This window comes from Accipiter gentilis, chromosome 7 (genome assembly GCF_929443795.1).
Source record: "Accipiter gentilis chromosome 7, bAccGen1.1, whole genome shotgun sequence".
In the NCBI taxonomy this organism is placed as follows: domain Eukaryota; kingdom Metazoa; phylum Chordata; class Aves; order Accipitriformes; family Accipitridae; genus Astur; species Astur gentilis.
The window spans coordinates 20738289-20755729 of NC_064886.1; positions in this window are offsets into that span (position 1 = coordinate 20738289).

A 17441-nucleotide genomic window follows, 5' to 3' on the forward strand; every position below is an offset into this window, starting at 1 on the left:
TACTGCAAATCTCCCATTTCTCTGAAATAGATGCAAAGTGAGAAAGATTGAGAAGCAGAGCAAGCAGCCTGATTTTATTTTTCAGGATAACAGCAGACAATCGTGAAACTGAAGTTAGTTTCTGATTACTATTTTCATGGTGTAGTAATAGACCAGGAATAACCACCACTCACTGAAGCCCTCAGCAAAGGTTGAAAAGGAGGAGTGCTCCAATTAGCTAGAACGTAACTCTAGAGGATCCTAACTTTTGGCACTTTCAGAAACTGAGGAATAATTATTGATCTTATTCAAATCAAATTTCTATCCATCAAACAAGCATGGACCTAATCTCTCCTTACTGTTTTTAGTTTTTTCAAATGGGATACTTTTCTTCACACTGAAAAGCTATTAAATTTTGTGATTGCATGAAAAATGGCACTTCTACATTTGAGAGATTAAGGCATCAATGTGGATATTTATGTAAATAGTATTTATTAATACATATTCATTTTTTTTAAAGTTGTGCCAGTTTACACTATGATAAAAGAGTTTAAATTATTCTGTAATTCAAGGGCACAGATGAACACCTTTGAAACATCTAAAGAGGACAGATAGCTACAGGGATAGATATATAGATGGTGGAGATTAATAGAGCCTAACCTTCTTCTAATCAGTCTGAAGATTTTAATTTCCACTACTACCAGCAGAATTTAAATGTGTATTTAAATGCATAAATGTTGCCAAGTATCGTGCTTTATATCTCTACAGTCCTTATGAATATTCATATAAAAATAATGATCGCAAATAGGTTGTCAATAGAGCAGATAGACAGTCTGAAATGCTTAATAATCATCATCATTATAATAACCGACCCTTGTATAGCATTTTCCATCCAAGGTATATAATGGCCCTTTCTCTTCAAATTAACAACACTTAATTAGGACACTTCCCAGTTACCTTGGGAGACTGCATCATGAGAGAGTAAAATGAGAAAGACTGGTCTATAAGAAGGAAGTCTTCTCTTGTAGACAAGCAATGAACTACAACAGAGGAAACCTGGAATGAAAAGAGGACAGTGGCACATGTGCCAAGACAGACCTTGGGCAAGTCTATGCGCATTTATAAATCCTGAATACTTTGGCTTCCTTCCCCCTTCATTAAAGTCTTCAAGTAGTTTGGAGTTAAAATTAATTCATTATTTTGGCCATTTGATGTGATAGAAATTGTCATCTCTCCCACTGTCATTCAAGATTTCATATTGTTTCCCTATGAAAAAGCCACTGTTACAGTTATAGTTAATTCCTCCTAATAATTAATGAGAAATAATAATTTGATTTTTTTCTATTGTATTTTTTGTTCAGCAGTGACAATAAATGAAACATCAAAGCCTAATGATTTCTGGGATCTATTAAGGATGTTTGAGGACCCACGTATCTATCATACATATAGATGTTCAAAACTGCACTGAGACCACGGCAGTCTTGCATGTCCAGGTCTTTCAAACCTGATGTCTAAATCCTTGATTTAATAATTATGTCTGTTCTTTAATGATTTACTCTTAAAAATCATGTTAAATGTTCTAGTCCTAGAGGGTCAAATGACAGATTACAGACAATTTATAATTCCTCAAAAGAAATAAAGAGATTGACCTTGTCCACCTTTGCACTTAAATGCAAAGCAGAATATAATATTAGCTTTAAGCCTTAGGAAGACACTTGCAATCATATGATCATTGCCTCTATCTTCCTAGATACGATCTGCCACCCTACTCCAAATCTGATATGCAAACTTGAATTATCAAGGAAAATTCAATTTCCTATGTAGAGTGCTTCAAGGTTTGTACATTCCACTAGAACTGTGTCTTACATCAGGTCAGTCCAGGAAGTAACCATCATTTCCAGAGATTACCTTTGATTGCACTACTTAAGTCTGCCGACAAATTCAATGAGAGCACACTTTCAAGCACGTAAATTCACTCCCTCCATTGAGAGAGTTTTTAGCCTCTGGTAGAGCTGTGTTAGAAAAGTAACCTTCCACCGGACTGTCTTTTTTCCATTAGATAGTCACTGATTTTTGTCATCAGATTCTAATGAAACTTGAAATTAACATGTTTTTTCTTCAACAAAGGTCAAAAAAAATTTTGATTAACCTGGGTTCCCTCTGCAACAGCAAATACAAAAGCACTGTAAGTACACCCTAACCAGCAGAGCCTATGTGCACAGTATTATCTTCCTCCCCTTAATGGGTACACGTGTACACATGCATTTTCATCCTTTTTTTTATTTCTGCTTTTGTTCCAATAAGACACATTTTTGTTAAAATTATCTATACCTTTTTATAAATGGAATACTTCCATATCAAGCATTCCTTTCATGGGTGGACTAAAGTTAAAAGGTAAAGATCCTTTCTGGTATAAATCACCAGAAGGCTGCTGACTTGAATGGAACAGTTGATTTACACCAGCTCAGGACCTGTCAGCAAACATCTGAAATACAAAATATGTCCTTTATCTTTTCCTTTTTTCTTTAAGCCACTCCATTTTTATTACCCTTTGAAAGGAACTCTAAAGTGTTTACTTGTCAAGAAGATAAAATATTTTCTGTTAAAGTTCATTCCCTTAAATTTTAAAGTGATTGCCAGCATTGCGGGGGTCTTTCTTCTCCCCATACTGAACCCCAGTTTCAGTACAGAGACCTCAGTTAATGTTTAGAGGAAAAGTGAACCCCCCAGCACAATGAAGGAGGTGTGCGTGCCTGGGAGCCATCGTGGGAGCTGCTGAGACGTGGAGGCACTACCTTAATACGCAATGTCTTTCTGCCTCTTTCCTCTCTGGGCAGCGGTGATTTTTTTCCCCCCAAGTTATCCATGCAGCAATCAGATAACAACGGAAGTATGTCAAAATGCCCACTAGCCAGTTAGGCTGTAAAATCCTCACTAATCCTGAGTGCCTTCTGTGTGGATTTTTTTTTTTTAAAGGCAGAGCTGGCACAGTTAGCACAAATGAGTACATGGCGAATGGTGAGAAAATGGCAGAAATTACTAGCAGCATCAGACTCTCAAGGACAACATTTTTGTAGTGATTCATCAGGATTTTTTTCCATCGGTGATTTCAGGTCTAAGACTTTATGGCTATTTTAAGAGATTAGGGAATTAATGGAATTTTTAAAATCCTGATCTTATGAAACAGAAAAGTGGAAACAATTTAAAAGATTTCTATTTGGGGTCAAACTACTCTGACAACTCTTCAAAGAGATCTTCTCCACATTTTACTTTTAGATAAAATTATCTATAGCTTCTGCTAAAAAGAGGTGAAACACAGTATTTTTAAAGTAAATGCAACTTTCATTAAACATTGATTAAGTCAGTAATTAAAGGACATAATTAAATAAACCTCTGTTACGTTACCTGAAATCTATTGCATCAGTCCCAAGCCTTCAGCTGGGCTAAATAAGTATAGCTCCAGAAATACCAGTGAGGCTATGACACAAATTGGAAATCTGACCTCCTGTGTTCATATGAATATACACCACCACCTAAGGAAATCTGAAATACTTCAGAATTTTTATCTTGTGGTTATAGTTTACAAAATTAATAACAAATTAAATCTAACATGAATTAAAAAAAAAAAAAATCCAAGATTTGCTCAAAATTTCAACTTTCTCTCAATATTTGCACTGGTACTATGATCTTTTACAGAAAAATACATAAATACCACCATGAGCTGAAGCTACGTGTAGCTCCTACCCAAGACAGCTCATGCACAAGTAATTGTAGAAGTGTGAATGTTGGGAAGCAAAAGCACATGCAAGGTTAGTCCCTCCCTGCTATCCACGCTAGATGATTTGTTTTCAATAAGCAAGGGACTGGCTCCTCTTTTTTATCTTGGAGAACAGCAGGCATGCCTATTTCAGTCCCTCACTGTGTAAGTAATACAGTAGGCAATGAATGCAAGACCTCTGCAAAGCAAACTGTTTCAGACTTCACAGCAAGTATCAGAGTTTAACAATGTGTCTGGAGGCTAGTAGTAATGTATGAATATCCACATACATAGATATATACATACATGCATCCAGATGTGCACATATTAACAGTAGGTATTTCAAATCAGAAAGTGTTGGAGGGAGGGAAATCAAATTTTATGGTCTGTCAACTTCGGCATTTGCCTCTTGAATGCCAATATAGTAGAGTAATGACAATAGTAACATTTGTAAATATGCAGGTGTTGATACCATTTAAACTTTCAGCAAAACCTGTACCTATTTGTTTATTAACTTTTATCCTATTACAATGAGCACTCCAGCTCTTTAGCACAACAGTTTGAAATACGGTGATACTGCTGCCCCTGTTTTGCAGAGGGGAAGCAAGGGTTCAGCAGAATCCTTTGCCATATGGAAAGTGAAGGAAGAAGAGAATGGCAGAGCAGAAAGGTTAATCCAGACTTTCCAACTCCCATATTCATACCAGTGGACCATGTTTCTCCTTCTTGCACTTCAGAAGTTAACAAATTCTCTTTGAACAAACCACTGCAGGGTGTTCTTTAGTATGGTGTTGTCTGGTCCTCTGGATTTCTGGATATACTGCAAGAACATTCTGTCCCCAACAGCTATAGCAAAAATATCTTTTAACAACCTTTAACATCCCTCTCCCTTTCCACTATAGTCCATGAAGTTAAGCAGATCATCAGCCCGGAAGATCAATAAAAACATTCATTAGATGAGGAACAGTCAGCTCAGGACTCCATACAATTAAACACAAGAGTCCGCTTCTGAAATCATGGCACTGTTAAAAGAGTTACCATATACTAAATCAGCTGCTGAATTACAAGTGCATACTTGCATGATTAATTGTGTTGATCACTACTTAGATCCTCTGAATTGTCAGTGCCTATTATCTAGTTTAAGCACACATTTATGCGTTGTTATCATTAGGTTTTGAACCTTCCCTAACCCCAAAACTTTTAGAAAGTGTTTGACTTCATTTTCCAAACCTATATAAATATATAGTTTTATATACTTCAGGTTTCATATGTGGAAACGCAGCTTTCAACTGAGCTTTTAACATTGCAACAACATGTTCGTATCTGATAATACAAGCTCAGCAAACTCCAAGTGTTTGTAAGGTGTTTCTTTTTTCCTTCCTTCCTTCTTTCCTTCCTTCCTTCCTCCCTCCCTTCCTTCCTCCCTTCCTTTTTATTTTTTCAAAAATTATTCCAATTCTGGACAATTCCTTTAACCTATCTTTGGAAGGTTTTCACTGAAAGTCCATACTCCGATTTGGCTAATTTATTTCTTCAGGTCAAGGGAAAATCAGGTCAAGAGTAATGTATTTATACAGAATGCATTAGCCTCAAAAGGAGCAAATGAAAAGAGACTGACTGTCTGAATCTGTCAGCATTGGGATTTGAGGTATCTCATCCCTCATGCTTTTACCATTCTGGCATGTAATTAAGATAAATGCTTCAATTTTGACCAGAAATGCAATCCTGGGTCCTAGAAGTCTCCCTAAAATGATTTTATTCAACCTAGCACATAGAATTTTTAACGCAGGAAATTTTTCATGTGGTAATGGCAAACATGCCAGAGCATGTGTGTTTAAGCTAAAAGTATTCTGAATGTGTTGAGATTATTGTAGTCTGATGCAGCCCAGGTGCCCACAGCCCACAATTCATTGAGCCTTGAGAACTCCAGAAATCTCTGACAAATTCTTTTGCTTTTTATGCAGATAAAATTTCAAAAAAAGAAAAAAAAATATATAATTGGAAAATACAATCCCCCTTCCACACGGGAAGTCAGGCAGGCAGACAACCAGAATCTGAACTAAAGCACACACTTTGTTAGCATTTATTCTACTTCCCCAGAGAGCCAGTTTCATTTGTGATTAACTCCCTGGATGCTGAGTTCACTTGTTTGATAGCCTGAAAAGAAAAGGTTGAGTGTCTGCAAAGCTACATTCTAACACGCTGCTTATTTGATATTTTTAGAGATCATCTCAACACGTCACAGTTGTCAAGCTTCTTGATCTTTTTATAGTTTGATTTACATAAGTGCAAGTGTTTCTTTCCTTCAAATAAACATCCAAGCAATTCAAGGCTTAATTGATTCCCAGCCTGTTGCAAATGTAGCAAGAAAAGGCTAAAGATGAGAAATTATACCAATAAGTGAATGACACAAAGAAAGACTGTGTTTATCTGAGAAAATAGTTTTAGCAAGTTCTGTACTAGCTCAGTCAGGCAACAGCCTGTTGTAATAATGCTTAGAGACTACCAAACAAGTTTGGAGTCCAAATACTGCATTACTTCTAAAAACACAAAAAGAATAAATAATCCAGTGCTGGTGATTTAAAGCAAACTGCCAATAGCTTAAATCATCTGATCAAAAACTAATGCATTCTGTATAACTCCATATTGTGGTCTCTGTTTCCTATTGCAATCCGCAAAGTTTCCAATGTAAGATACAAATCACTATCAAGTTTCACAAATTAGACAGAAAATACAGTCAATAATTTCTATCTTAGGCTCTGAGCACAGTATATCTACTAGATTGAATCACTCAGGGAAAGCTTACTGAGGTTTTACTTGTTTAGAAGGATAAGCAGCCTGATCATGCTCCCAGTACACCGCTCTGCCAATGCACCGTCACTCTGATTTGTAATGCCAATTCCCAGTTTAAGCTAGACCTCAATGCACTTCTCCCCTTTAGAATTACTCTGCCAATCTAACATTCAATCTACAGCTCCAGAGGTAGCCTGCTGATTACTCTGCTCTGTCAAAATTCATGGTAATTTTGTGAAAGGACAGACACTAAGCCAAAATTTCCATCCTGCAGAAATGTCTCATTTTCAGAGCTGTAGTGAAAAAGGAGGGGGAAGGGGCAAAGCTGCCTTTTATTTAGTATCAGAACCAAATTTCAGCAGTAAGAAATTTTCCAGAGATGGGAATTAAAAAAAAAAAAAAAAAAAAAAAAAAAAGTTGGAAGAATGTAAACAGAGATTTGTTAGTATTTCTGGCATTGCAAAGAGAGTCTGCAGTCAACCTGAGGGGGCTAGCAGTGATGTTTGTCAGCCAAGCAGAGCAATGATCATGCATGGGGTCCAAGGGAATTAGTGGCCCAAAAATGGCTGGCTGGAGGGATTTCTTCCAGCAGAATTGACCTGTCGGAGCTAACAGAATGCTTCAATTCCATTGAATAAGCATTTCCCAATGAAAAACTGACCTCTGTAGAAAACTTCAACAGGCTCTAAACTCTTAGGCGTCACATATCTCCTTTGCTGTTACGACTTTCACGTAACAGCATTAGCCGCATGTCCTATTCCATTTACACTGTATATTCCACTATAATGCTGTCTGAAACTATATTTTAGTCTGATTTTCTTCTCCCCTAGGTTGGGAAGAATTACAGAATTGGTCCCCAGAAGCCAGTGAATATAGAGTAAGTGTGAAGACAGCCAAAACTCTGCCTCCTCTCTAATTCGAAGTCTGGCGTGTTTTCTCTTAGCCTCTTCTAGCTGTTTGCTTTCAGCTGTTATTTGGCATACAAAGACAGTTTACTAATGGCCCATTATGAGATGAAGAAAGTATTTAGTGAGGGATTGTATTTATTTTGGGTGCACATTCAGAGCTCAGAATGGTATAATATGATTATTTTCTATGCATTTTAATGCAATGGAGGCAGGTTGCTTATATTGTACTTGCATTTCAATATCAATTATTTTTTGCTTTGCTTGTAAACAAGCGTTCAGAAGAATTGAATAGTGGAGTATCACATATAAACAGAAGGGGAAAACGGATTTAATACAAATCTTCTGAGGAACAAAGGCCACATGCAGAAAAAAAGATAAAGCTAAATATATTAAGCTCCATGTATTTTATTTAAACATCATGACAGATGAGCTTCACAGAATGCCACATGTGACTAAGTCTTTTTACCTGAAGAAATTGTAATGTTTTATGTGCTGAAAATCAGACAGCACATATATCCACACCAAGAGCTTTTTGTCATGGTTACAGTGCTAACTGTACTTCTGTTTATTCTCAGGTAAAACTGTGTTGAGTGCTTTTTGTCTGAAGTATTCCATGAGCATGAAGAAATGCTCTGCCAATGTTGCTCTGAATATAGAGGTGAAGCATGTGTACAATGGCTTTTTTCAACTGATTATCTAAGAAGTGTTCTTATATTTTCCTGCTGGTCGGTCCTTGTTTGAAAATAGTGATGATCAGCAGCACCAAACTAGGTATTACATTTAGAGATACTGCAACAACAGTATTGAGTTTGCCTTCTGTCATCCAAAATTGACTTTTTATTTTTAGACTTTCTTACATCACTGGAGATCTAATTGTTGCAGAGGCTATTGATGATTCCCAGTGCTTCAAATTCCTTGACAGCTGAGTATCTTAGCTATATTTTAACCTTTAAGTTAACATTGTTTGCTAATAGAAAGGGTAGAAAATTATAAAAGTACTAAGAGTCAGCAGTACCAGACAAAGCTATTGTCTAGCAGGACAATCCGGCCAATACAATTATTAAACTGGTGTACTAAGTGTATTTTTCATGAGACATGTAATTTTAATGTTAACTTAAAACAGAAGGAAAATACCTTAGTTTTAAGGGCATCGAATTTTCTTTGTCATAGCAAATAAATAAAGTAGCAAACACATTTATTACATCTTGCTCTTCCTTCTGTACTGAGATCAGACATTTCTATTAAAAAATATTTGTTTTGCTGAACAGCAATAGAATCAATCAAACTCTGTTACAATTTGACAATTAATTTATCTTTTTGTGAAGAAATATATTTATGAAAGAAAATAATCCAAATTCCATTAATTTTTGCATCTTAAAGCTTCAGAATTAATTATGCAAATTACTTATGTTATATATATTAATGTTTTCTGTATTTATATATCAATATTTTATTCTGTATTTTTATAGAAATATATAATTTAATAAATGGAGAGACTGGAGGAGTAATTGCTCCCCGAGAAAAAAAATAATCTATAAGAAATGGAAGACACATGTCTGCACTGTAAAGGAAATATATAGATTACCAAACAGACTTCTTTCAAAGAATACAGAAGACAAACAACAAAATTAGATAAACTGTGTTCAGTTAGAAAATCAGGATTTTGAGGGTACAGCATCATTGAATACGAGCTGAAATGGGGTTCAAAAATGTCATGTAGTCTATCTTTTTTTGTCCAATCCAGCACTTATCTGGTCATCTCTAGCACCCCTGACAAACATTCAGCAATGGCATTAACCAGCATTGGGCATTCCACAAACTGACTAGGCATCTTCTTTCAACAAGTCTTATATTTTGGAAGGCTTTTCAAAATTACATCTCTCTCAGTGTAAATTAGACCAATTTCATCCTCTTCTGCGCTTAGAAAACATGGAGAAGGAAGAATCACCATTCCTTTTCACACTGTACTGATCTGCAAAGGCTGTTATCAGATCTGATCCCAGCCTTCTTTTTATTTAACTGTTCTGGTCCCCATAATTAATGTTTTTGTTGTTTTCTTTAAAACTTGTCTATTTCTCTTGTTTTCCTCGATTCTTTATGAAAAGCATGTATGCAAAATGAACAAGCAAGATAATGTGGTTAATCAAATTTAACCAATGAGATTCTAGTGAAACAAAGGAAAAAAACTGTTATAAACATTTTTTCTGTAACTTATTTTTATTTTGGATAGCTGCCAGTTATAGACCATATTTTAGAAAGATTATTCTGTAAGAACATTTTAACTCACTTGAAGATAGCCTTTTATGATACACACTTTTTAATCTTTATTCAATAATTTATATCTGATTATTAATTATTCAGTGGGTTATTTTACCCACACAGTTTTCAAGTAAGCTATTAATTGGATAAATGATGCCTTTAAAATCTCAGAGAAGTAACACTCAGTACTAGCCACCTTCTATCAGATGCATTGCTCTACAAGCAGATAAATACTTGTTTGACAAATGCATGTTAAAAAGAAGCTTAGAAGGAATTGCATTGTCCAAAGTTTAATGAAATCTTTAAAATTGAGGTCTAAAGATCATCACAATTATTTGCCATCATCTATTTTTACAAGAGCTGCAAAGTCAAAACAGGAAGATAAGAGCTTATCTCACAATTAACCTTTTGTACCAAACAGTGTTAAAAGTCTGCAGAAAGAAGAAAATTCCTTCCTAAGCATTCTGAGAACATTTAGATCACCTTCAGCGCCTAATGGTGTTCTGTTGTCACTCTGAAGGACACAATACCTCAGTGAGACTTTTGGCAGGCAGTGGAAATGAGCAAAGGCTGCTGTGATAATGCCAGCCGCAATAAAAATATCCTGGTGAAAATCAATATCCTGGTGAAAAATAATGCACTATTTTTTTGGTTACACATAAAATTGACTTTTTCATTCAGAGGCAGCTTTTGGTTACCAGACCCCTTTGATCTTTGCTGAAGAGAAAACAGCTTTTACCCAATCTATGTTAACAAAGTTAATTCACAAAATGATGAAACCTCTTGCTGGAGCTGAGCCACTTTGTTTTCCACATTTCACTTTATCATTACAACTTCTTTATAGAATTGGTCATTTTCAGAATAAAAAAAAAATTACTTGCTGAAAACACAAAATGGACTGAGGCAAAATCATGCAATCATTGACTACATAAGATAGAAGCAAAACTGTCTCCTGTAGATCATCTACAATGAAAGTCTCATTAATATGAAGACTGCAAAGTAAAGAAGTTCCATCTTGTCTTCCAATTCAGAAATTTTCTGGAGGTTTTTTCTCTATACTTCTGTTTCTTCTGACTCTATTTAAAGCTGGATCTCACAGCATGGCAGCTCCTGTGACCACTTAATCCACTACAAAAAAAGTTCTCAGAGAACTGTCCAAGGAGATGAAGTATGAAGTATGTGCAAATCGGCATGTAGGATTTGTACAGGCCTACCACAAAATCTGCAGTTTCACTCAGATCTTTGTAAAAAATCAGTTATGGGACAATTATGGCTTCAGGACAAGTGTAAACAGCTTTTGCTTTCAAGATTAGTGAGAACTTCACTAGCTTTTAGATATGAGACATGTGACAAATTTTTCTCTTCAAGTATCCTAAAAGTACTAACAGAGAATTGTACATCTTTTCTGAAAATCTGTTTTCAGACTACAGCTTTCTTGGATTTATCATCCTCTGAAGGAAACTAGAAAGCACAGTGATTTCCTCTCTGGAAATTCAAAACAAATAGATAATATGAACGCATCCAGTAGGAGCAGTAAATATGATCATAAGGTCAGGTTTTAGTTTAAGCTGAACTTTCATGTCCACAAAATCCTTGTCCAAGGCAGGATGAAATTAAAGCCATACCATGCTGTCTAAGGGTGAGAGTAAGCCACGGTAACACCACTGAACACCACTGCTCTGTCTTGATACACATAAGACAAGCAGTAAAAAAGGAGAACAGCACCTTTTGATGTCATGCAGCACCAATGAAAGGAACAGCGGATAGATTGTTATTGGTAGTACTTAAGGTAAAAGCATGGAAAGAGACAGTTAGAAAAAAATGATACTCGTGAGAAGGAAGAAGGATAGAGAGACCAAAGCAGCCCATAGATAAGTTTTTTCATACACCTTATCTTCAAGACCAGTTCATGCTGTTATCTTTGATAGCCTTACAAATCAAGCAGGTTTATTAGAAACTGGTGCAAAAATGCATTTCAGAAGTGCAAAGTGGTTTTTTCACACAGAAATGACACAAGAACTAAATGTTCATGAAAACCAGAATTCTATTTTACGCTTGTTTTACAGCTCTTGCAGCCAATTGAGTATAAATTCTAACAAAATATACTGTTAGTTCAGATAGATAATAGCTTAAACAAAGCCCAGCAATGTCTTGGTACCTAAAGGAAAAGGTAGCATTTACCCTTCGATGCAAGCTGTAAACAAAAGCAGATACTGGGGGCCTAACACTTCCCTTTCTCCGATCGGAGAAGTACAGGAGTGATTCAAATATGCTTCAGCATTCTCATTATTCAAGCTCCTACATAAAAAAAATGTTTCTTTAGAAAACAAAAAGGGTCAAAACATGGGCTACAATCAAATATGCCTTCATTTTTCCACATAAAGAATCTCAGTCTGTCTTGAACATTGCCTCTTCCCGCTTCCAACAGGCACATCTGAATTGGATTGCCTTAGCGCTGTCCCTAATCTTTGGAGATCTTCCCTCCTTCTGAACAATGTGTAGTCATTCCTCCAGGAAATGTCAAAGTGGCACCCAATTCCTTAATATTAGGTCTGTCTTACACTTGGCCAAAGAAAAGGAAATATTTGGTTAGAAAACATGTAACAAAGCTGAAAGAGTAGCATTCTCTGCCAGGGTAAGTCTCAGAACAGAAGCAAATCCACTCAGTCGGAAATGTCCTGTATTCAGAAATGAAAAGCCTCCTCCATCAACAAGCAATTCAAACAACCCATGTAACTATGGAGGTGAAGTTATCTGCTTTCAGTTCAAGGGTAACAGTCAATGAAATGATACCTGTGTCAGGCTCTGCTGAGGTCTCTGTGGAGCCAGGCCACTTTGTTTTTTTATTGCCAGGAGTCATCATACAGATATTAGACACCTGAACCACATTTTCAGTCTCATCTACTTCCTGATCATGCTCTATGGAGCAATCTTGCTTTCTGCTTTGTCAACAGTTTCATTAATCAATGGTGCAACCAAATGCAATAATAGATGGATTATAGTTCTTTGGTCACCTTGTAACATGAATAAACATTCAATGAACATCATGATTTTGAATTTAACCCTGGTTCCTTCTTGCACTCAGTGAGTGTTTAATTAATACCTAGCTTCCAAAAGATGCCATCTAATTAACTTCCACAACCTAATGTATTAGTAGTCTAAATAAACAAAATGCATTAAATTATTCCACTGGTTCAATTTAATTTTCCAAACCAAACAAATGTGTATGTGTAGCTTGACATCTATACATAGTTAAGTTGGTTGCTTTCAGTCTACTTTTAAAGGCAGAGAATCCTCCACTGTTAAAGTAGCTTCACCGATATCTCTGCAGAGACAAGAGATGTTTTTTTATTTGAGTCTGAGTTTTTCCTTACCATTACACAGTTTCTGTATGCCAGTTTTGAGTCCCAGAGCAGAGACACTAGGTGAGAAGATTGCACTTGGACCTGACAGGTTACTCCACTGCTGTGGATATGGTTAGTATATTCACTCTTTTCTTAAGGCTACAGCCACTCTTTTCCAGCAGTGATTTGAGGGGGCCAGTGTAGCCTGCGGTCACAGTTTGAGACAGGCTAGCTCCTGTCTCTACAGCTCCTCCTCTACAGCTCAAGACGTAACCCAACTTAATTTTCCATGGCAATCTATAGCAATCAATTATTGATTCCAAGGAGCTTTAAACAAGACTTAAGGCCAATTCCCCAGAGGCATTTGGGTACCAAATCCCCAGTGAGATGAATCACAGCTAAGTGGCAAGGTGCCTCTACTGCCCAGGTGTTTGATTGAATAAATATACTTGAAACAAAACGTAATTCAAACACAACCCTTTAAAATACAAAGGGCAAAATTTCCTTTAGACTCAATATGAGGAGAATAACTTGTTTTCTAGAAGTTGCACAGAAGGATGGGGATGCTCTTCTGAAAAAAGTGTCTCCTAATATATCCAATAAACAAAACTATAAAAAGACTCACAGAGCATTTTGGTACTTCACATTATATTATTTTATACACAGAAATACAAATGTGTTCATCTGCAGTTAAATTAAAGCACTAAAAAACACTTCCAGAATTATAGTCCTCTCTATGATGTCATATTAATGCAATAAGATAAAGAATACAACCATACAATCATTACGTTAGTCACCTCACACAATGTTTTCCTTAGCTTATTTAATTGTATTTTCATCATTTCTATAGACTATCTAAATAACCCGCTTTTCATAGCAATTTACAGAATTTTAATTTTATAGATAACTACTTATACAATTTTAATTTTTATAGATATCCATTTTAGCTCTATGTAATGATTTACAAAGCTGCTCCTTCTACTGTTCTCAGGCACATGGAGTAAAAAAGGAAGGAGACATAACAAAGGATACAGAAAAAGTACCTGAAAAAGAGGAAGCAATGAGAAACTCTTCAGTCCTTCATCTCAGCATCCCACATGTCATTAAATATGCCATATTTAGTCCCTGTCATATCACTGATGCTGTGATGAAGCTTGTACCATTTTTTTCTATATCGGTTCTGTTCTGGTATATAATTTTGTGTTGTATATAAAAGACCTTAGCAAGCTGATACTTCTGACAGATCAATTTAACTTTTTTTTCCGGATTGTCATCTTGTTTATATGAACTTGTTGTGATATCTGACCATCTCCTGGAAACTCGTCTTGGCATTTAAATCAGATTTAAGATGTTTCCTTACACTTACTTGCATCCTAATCAGTAAGTCCTTTACTTCCCTGAAGGAATTTATTGCCATCATTTACCCCTACTGTGGCGTATCACTTTCAATATATCAAGAATGTCCTTTCTCCTTCAAACCCCTATTTACCTAACTTGCTTGTACTAATTTCCTCACAAATCATCACTGCTTACCTGAGAGGTAGCTGCCATAATGACTCTCCTGTGTTCAACTTCAGTCATAGCCACTGAAGGAAAAAGGACATAGTATTAAAAAGCTTCTAAAACTCTTAACACTCAATTTTAAAAGGCCTGATTTTCAGAAAGCTCCTAGCAATTACTCTCTGACAAGTCACTTTGATTAGGTATTAAGCTGAGTGTATGGAATGTGACTCACTCAAAAGCACTAGTTTGGAAAAAAAAAAATTAAATTCATAATTATTTGTGATACTGATAAATCTCTTTTAAATGACTCTGTGATGGACAGTGAGCATTTGTTTGAATACTCAAGTCTTCATTCAAATAAATAATTGCATAAATAACCAGATGCAAATACATAATCCCATAAATAAATAAATTCTCTTTCATCAAACATTAAAAATATATTGGTTTTGAAAATGAACTGAAGGAATTATTGTTACAGAGGCTTCCTTTTCAGGTAATGTATACCTCCTCTGCCAAATGCTTGCAAACGGCAAATTGCATAGATTATGTATGGTTCTTAATATCTCTGTGAGAAATTATGTGTCACCTCTCCTTTCCTAAACGTATAGCTGAGAATGAGTTAATCAATAGCTAAGAGTCTGAAAATGATTTGTTTGTTGTTTTTCCGAACATAATCTAATCAGTATTAGCTATAAACATATTGGTAATTCATGTAAAGAAACAATTCCTGCAAGTCTTAGACAAAGTTCCTGGTGAAGACAGATAGAATATCATGTCATGGTTTAACCCCAGCCAGCAGCTAAGCACCACACAGCCGCTCGCTCACTTCCCCCCTACCCAGTGGGATGAGGGAAAGAATCGAAAAAAAGTAAAACTTGTGGGTTGAGATAAGAACAGTTTAATAGGACAGAAAGGAAGAAAATAATAATGATAATAAGAACAATAATAAAATTACAATAATAACAAAAGAATTAGAATACACAAAACAAGTGATGCACAATGCAATTGCTCACCACTCACCGACTGATGCCCAGTTAGTTCCCGAGCAGTGATCTGCCCTCCCCAGCCAGCTCCCCTCAGTTTATATACTGGGCATGACATCACGTGGTATGGAATATCCTTTGGCCAGTTTGGGCCAGCTGTCCTGGCTGTGTCCCCTCCCAATTTCTTGTGCCCCTCCAGCCTTCTTGCTGGCTGGGCAAAAGCAGCTGAAGAATCCTTGACTTGGTATAAACACTACTTAGCAACAACTGAAAACATCAGTGTGTTATCAACTTTCTTTTCATACTAAATCCAAAACATAACACTATACCAGCTACTAGAAAGAAAATTATGTCTATCCCAGCCAAAATCAGCGCATATCATTAGGTAAAAAAAATAAACTACTTTTTTTTTTTTTTAAGTTTTGCCGCATCAAAATAGAACTTTCAGTATGAATTTTACACTAGCAAGTGGTTTGGGGTTTTTTTACTTCCTAAATATTAATACTGAGCTAAATAAAATAGGATATGCAATGTATTGTCTATGAAACCTTGTGCTCAACACCTACTCTCTTAAATTGACTACGGAATGTAAATCAGATTTTAGTTGGAATGAAAAAATATTCCAATGTACATCAGGAATTAAAAGCATACCAATTTACTTTGCCATAGCTTAACAAAATAAATTAAATTTTTTTTTTAAAAGAAAGAAAAAAAGACAGACACTTCTTTATAGTCATACAGGGAAAATATTCTTCACTCTTACAGCAATGATGGACACCAAACAAATGCCTAGGTGCATATCTGATGTTACTATGCCAAGCTCTAGCACATCTTAACTAGCAATTAATCACTTTTTGATTCTGCAAGAGCAATTTTCAGATAGCTGGCAGTATTGACTCTATATCCATTGTTTAAAAAAATGGCTTCTGTGCTTTGATGTTTGATCAGTCAAGGCATTAACTTTGTAGCCATGAACATCTGCCATTCCACTCCCCCTCTAATAGCATGCACATACCTACTACACTAATTACCAAAGAGTAATCAATCTGAACAGCAAAACAATCTTAGAATCGTAGAATCATTTAGGTTGGAAAAGACCTTTAAGGTCATCGAGTCCAACCGCTAACCTAGCACTGCCAAGTCCACCACTAAACCATGTCCCTAAGCACCACATCTATCACCTTTTAAATACCTCCAGGGATGGTGACTCAACCACTTCCCTGGGCAGCCTGTTCCAATGCTTGACGAACCTTTCGGTGAGGAAATTTTTCCTAATATCCAACCTGAACCTCCCCTGACACAACTTGAGGCCATTTCCTCTTGTCCTATTGCTTGTTACTTGGGAGAAGAGACTGGCACCCACCTCACTACAACCTCTAGAAAATCAGAAAATTACCGTAGTAAGGTTCTGACTGAGAGAAATTAAATTGCAAATTGTGCTTTGGGTAAAATGGTGTAGAGCAGGAAAGCTTCTTTCAGAGGACAGAGGGGCATCAGCTGTAAGAACACCTTCAAATCATTCTCATCCTGTGAAAAAGAAGTATCTGCCTTCCTGGAATTAGCCAGGTTCAGGAACTACCAAACCTTTTACTTTAGTGTTCAGCAACGAATTGTAGTTTTGGTTGGGAAGTGGTGAAGTTCAACAATGAAAACTGAAGAGACATGCAGGACAACTTACATGATGAGTGTCAATATATATCTTGCATGCTAACCCCCTTGTCAGAATGAGAATATTAATTTAGGTATTTGCAGCCCATCAGGCAGTGACAAGTGCCCAATTACACAACAACTGCTAAGCAATACTGATGTCCCACTGCTGAACACCATTCAGAATTTCTCTGGGTAGTCAGTCCTAGGAAGCATTCAAAAAACTGTCTTGCATCTTGCTTCTTCACGTATTGGTACAAATAACTGA